The following is a 6000-nucleotide window of genomic DNA, read 5'->3' as shown; positions in this document are numbered from 1 at the left end:
GATGGACATAGAAATAGATAGATAGATATAGACATAAATAGACACACATAGACAGAGATAGATATAGACATAGATAGATAGATAGATAGATAGATAGATAGATAGATAGATAGATGAATACACAGGTTGAGAGACATATAGGTATATATCTATGTAGATAGGTATGCATATGTTAGGTATAAATGGATGAATGCTATAGTTTTTCTGTTTAGCTGCTTACAATAGTTTGGACAATAGACCTGTTTCATTAACTTAGTTTTTCTTTTGTGGATAGCTAGGACAAACTTATTCACATTGTTACGTACGTCATTTAGGAGGTTGTGCAATGTTCCAGGGTTTGATGCAATCAGCACAATGCAGGAATACAGCTAGGTTCCAGTTTAATGCAAATAATCAATCCCCTGAAGTGGTCTCATGATTCAAACATTCATTGAATATTTCCATTGGACTAGATTCAATTACCATATTTTATGTAATTATAACTTCCAGTAGTATGAATTTGAATACATGCATCCACTTCAGAGGATTCATCATTCACACTAATCAGGGCCTAGCTATACCTGGACCATCTCACCATCTGTAGGAAATCTTTCTTTATGCTAGATCTCCAAGACGATGTTGAACACTTTCTATGTGCATTTGTCTCCCTATTGTGCTTTCCTTGATATTAGTAATCATGAGGTCATTAAAAAAAAAGAAGTTTACTTATATTTTCCTTGAAGGAAGGGATTATGTCAATTTTTGTTTCCCATACTAAGCATCTACAACATAGTAGGGACTTAAGAAATGTTTGCTGATTGATTGTTTGATATTGCAAGGAAATCTCATATAAATTAGACAAATGCATAGGAGTCTCCTTTAAGGTGGTATTTTTCCCTACTGAATCAGATGTTTTTGTTTTTATTTTAATAGTCTAACAACCTCAAGTACAGTGGAATTTTATGTTGTTTATATATTTTAATCAATTGCGTAAAGATAAAGTTGTAGTCTATTTCAGACTATCACATGAAAAAAAACTTATCTATTCCCCGCTTGTACCCTCATCAAGATACCTTTGATGAGACTGTAGTTTATTCTCATAAATATGTTATGCAGATGGAAAATGGGCATGCAGATTAGTAGTTACTGATGTTCTCTCATCTTTTTAGAGCAGTAGCAAAGTCTATCTTTTTTTTTCCACAACTTTGATAGTTTCCCTTCCTTCAAATACTTTAAGAATTGATTCTTCCATTTCCTCCTATTTGTGTCAACCCCAACATGGATGGCTGTTTATAACTTGTCTAGTTCATCTTTGTTTTATAAAGCTCTTGGTCTATAAACATATCAAGGACTATCACATGAGTCCAAACATGGCATCTCTACCATATTTGCTGATAAAAGAGATTGTGATAAGATCATTGCAGTTTTTTCAATTTTTCACCTATTTGTTGTGTTTTCAGATCCATCCTTAAGTGTCCTCAGGATGACTGTAGGCAGTTGTGACACTTGTCAAGATTTCTTTTCACAAAAATTAATAGAACAGAGCAGAAGAAAATTCAGAAGGAAATACAAATAAGATAAGTAGGATAACTTTGGAAGTGATGTGGTGAATTTATGATTTAATTTTAAAAGTAAATCTTTTACCAAAAAAAAAAGTAAAAACTGTACAAAGATAGAGATTTGCATATTTACATATAATCCTCTTTTCTGTCTCACTTTGCGGGTGAACACATTCTTTTCAGGGTGTCTGTGAAGTTCAGAATTTTAAAAATGTTTTAAAAATCTTCTTTAAAAACTTGTTTTCCTTCCACTTCTTCTTGCTGATTGATTAAGTAATTCTGCATCTCAATTGTCCACCATCCTTCTCTGTAGGAAATTACAAAATTAATTTACATTCTAAACTGGTGTTTGCCTTACTTACTTTATTTCTCCTTTTTACAGGGAGAGCAAGTGTTTGCTGGCTGAGGCAGTTTCCAGAGGTGTGTGTATAGGTGTGTGTATGTCTGTCTGTCCTAGTTATGACAACTAATTTGCAATGGTAGTTATGGTTATGATTATTTATGGTTGTTATGGTGTAGTTATTTCAGTAACCAAGTTGATGAAAAAGGTCTATCGTCCAACCTATTGTAAGCAGCTGAATAGAAAAACTATAACACTCATCCATCTATACCTATATACACATTGTTGTTCAGTCATGTCTGATTCTTCATGACCTTCATTTGGGGTTTTCTTGGCAAAGATACTGGAGTGGTTTGCCATTTCCTTCTCAACGTCATTTTACAGATGAGGAAACTGAGGTAAACAAGGTTACATGACTTGCCACATACACATGCACATACACACACACACATATATACACATGCACACACATATGTATGTGGCACATGTGTATGGGTGTGTGTATGCACATATTTTCAAAATGCAGTACCAATATCTTGCTAGCTCAGGATGGAGCTATTTTAATTGCATACTCCCTCTTTTTCTCATTTTTATTCTTTCTTATGGTTTCTTTTGAACTTTGCTCTAACTAGTTGGTAGTCTGCCTTTACACTGAAACTGATTCAAGAATGATACCCCCATCAATAATGAGCCATTTTCTATCCATTAAGATGGAATCAATTCCTTTTTGTAAAGTTATTTGGTGTTCTCTATATCTGGGAACTTATTTTTTCTTAAAGTTAAGTATTCATGACTTGTAGATCTCTCTCATAGTCCTTACTCCTGAACTACATTCCTCAACGTGTTTTTCAACTATCCTAACCTATATTCACTTCTACCCTGAAATCATTGAATATCAAAATATATATTAATTGAACTTGAAGGATATTCTCTGATTCTTCATTCCCTGCCAAAGATACTTGCATATAAACTTCAATTATTTTCATACTTTTGTTTGCTTTGGGTTTTTTTATAAATAGAAGAGCACCACAATATAAAACTATCACATATCCTGTGAAAATGTTTCTTGTATTTGGGGTTTCACAAAAGAATAACTCTATCAACTCATTCATTTCTTTATCTCCAAGAGAAAGTTGTAAGGTTCTTTCCATCTACCTTCAGTTTCCTCGTGTCTTCTAATTTCACTTATAGAGAAATTTGGACTACTGATATAATCCAGTTCCTCGGTAATAGATTCATTTATTTGATCTCTGGACAAAAATCTCACATTTAGAATAACAACTAAAAATGTTCCTAGATGGTCTAAAAATTGTGGGATTTTTAGCAACCTGTGTCACCTTTCCCCCAACTTTTGCACTTTCTGTAGAAATGGAAGGAGGCTGAACAGGACTGATTCTAAGAGATAAATGTGAGGAGGGAGTGTTTTCCAGGTGTGTATACCAAGAGAGCCTGTGCAAACATAAAAGATGGGATATGGAATGTTAGCTATGAGGTACAGCAATTATGCTAATTTGGCAATATCATGGAGTGTTTGAGGTATTTTAATGTGTAACGAGTCTGGAGCTACCAGACACAAATTGGAGCTACTCTAACTGGAGACAATCTTTGCCAAAACTTTGTGTTGTTGTTGTCTTTCCTCCTGAGCATGACCCATCTTTGAGAAAAAGTGTCATTTCCAGCAAGTCTCCTGCACTAATGTTTAGGAATATATGGTATAATCCATTCAAAAATTTACAAATGATTTAGATTTTAAGACACAAAGAATTGCCTATTATCTATCCACACCTTATTAAAAATGATGTAGCTGTAACTATATCTAACTTATGACAAGTACACACATTGTTTGATAAGACTGGAGGCTATATTGTAATAATTCTGTACTGGGTGATCAGCATTAAAAATTACTGCAAGAATTATAATGAAAGGAAATTGGATTGATGAGAGCTGCAAAAGATATATGACAATGAACAAGACAATAGAATATGTAATTGGAGTGTGTGCTGTCTTGGTTGCTGTCAATTATGTTAACACATGTGATAATGTTCCTAGCATTATACAATTAGCCCTCAAATGTGTTAGTAAAGGGTTTAATGTCACATTACAAATATGAACCAAGAAATGTGTAGGAACAGATGCTCCCAGATATGCTTGGAGAGAGCCATGATGACAGAACAACAAATTCCGGTCAATGGTTTAGTTAGGTGTTTGGCTACTTAAGGAAGGTCGATAAAACCGTGGGTTTTGTACCACCCTTCTATTAAGAAGGGATATGCAAAATACATATGCAAAAAAGATAAGTATGGCAGTCTGGTGAAGGAGCTGTCAGGAGCATGGAGATTGAGATACAGCAAAGGGAAGCCAATTATTATCACAGCAAAAGGGAGTCATTCTGCAGACGCTAATTAAGCACATCTTAAGGAACTGAGGATCCATTATGTACTGAGGCCATTTCAAAATGACAGTATTTCTGAATTCCTGTCATCCAACCAGGTGATGTTTATCTCAGCGGGAGATGATCTTAATGGACTTGGCTCATGCCTTTATTGTAAAAATGTGTAAAGAACAGATTAATGTGAAAAAGGAGAAAAAAATATACAAAGTAACAATAATACTTTTAAAAGTTGACTTTTTAAGTACAAACATTATAATCATACCAATTGACACCATAAGGGATCTCTATTGCTCACCAGCCTCTAAGCCATCCATCCTCCCTCCTTTCTCAAAGGGTTCAGTAGGTTGCTTATAGTCTTCTTCTCCCCAATGCTGCCCTCCCTTATATTTGAGGATTTCAATATACATATTGCTCAGGCATCCTCCTCAATTCCTTCACTCCAACTCATCCACCCACAAGAATGCCCTAGGTCTCCTCTGCCTCTATAATCAAGATCCTCTTCATGCCCTTCTGCCTCTTCTGCCTCACTTTTCCTACCTCTTCTTCATCCTCATGGAAAACTACAGTCAATCAGTCTCTCCCTCTGCCTCTCTCTCTCTCTCTCTCTCTCTCTCTCTCTCTCTCTCTCTCTCTCTCTCTCTCTCCCTCTCTTTCCTTCCAGTTTATCACCCATAATTACACTTTCATTTTATTTCATTCACAATCTTGATCATTTACTTAACCAATTCAACTAAATATTGGCCTTCACCTTTGATGCTGCACCCTTGTCCTGCCAGTCACTCTTGTAGTTCTCTGACTCAGATCAACATCTTGAATGCTCTTAATGGTCTTTAATGCTCTGGACTGAGGTTGGCAGAGGGTGTGGGAAGTGCAGAAGACAGCTATACCAGGCAATCATGGGATAAGGCAGGGGGGTAAAAGAGAGACTCGGAACAAAGTCTTCCTGGTCCTGTAGTATCAATAGGCAGTCTCAAGTAAAGAGTTAGAGATAAGTGGATGACAGAAAATAAAAATGCCCGTTTGGCTATAACACTACTAGAGAAGATCATGGACTAGGAAGACAGGATGGTGACCAGAGTGGGGTAAATGAAACTTTAATCCATCTATGACCAAATTGAGAAGGTGTCAAATACATTACAGACATAGGAAGGACAAGGGTGGAATAGACCAACAACACACCACACTCTGTCCCTGTCTTAGAGCATCTCCTCTTCCCTCAAGCTACTATAGCTCAAACCATCTGAGCATCTTTCCACTTAAGCACAGGAATTAACCTTTCCACTGAGGATAAGCTAATTATTTGAACATACAATGGGATAGGATGAGAGGAACTGTGAGGCTGCCCACCCCCAGCCCATATCTTTTATCTCCCCATTGAAGGTATAAAAGTATGGAGAGAAAAGGAGGGAGGACAAGACCAGAGGACCCTTGAAACAATGGCATCCTCTATCCTCACCAAAGTCAGACTTGGAAGGATTGGGAAGTTATATACTGTCTATATGATGGCTATCACCAGAAGGGGAGGCTGAAGTAAATTTCCCTTGCTCATCTCCCCTTATTGAAACCTTTTTCCCCTTTAAAGGCTCATATAAAGTCCAATTTCCTCCAGGACAATTTCCCTGATCCTCACTTCACCCAACTACAAATAATGCTTCATTCCTTAAATCTTCCCTGTTATTCTGCTTTTACTTTTGCTTTGCATTTTATAATCTTTTTTATCCCATGTGTAC

The sequence above is a fragment of the Trichosurus vulpecula genome, chromosome 6 (assembly GCF_011100635.1).
Source record: "Trichosurus vulpecula isolate mTriVul1 chromosome 6, mTriVul1.pri, whole genome shotgun sequence".
Lineage (NCBI taxonomy): Eukaryota > Metazoa > Chordata > Mammalia > Diprotodontia > Phalangeridae > Trichosurus > Trichosurus vulpecula.
This window is presented reverse-complemented; position numbering follows the sequence as displayed.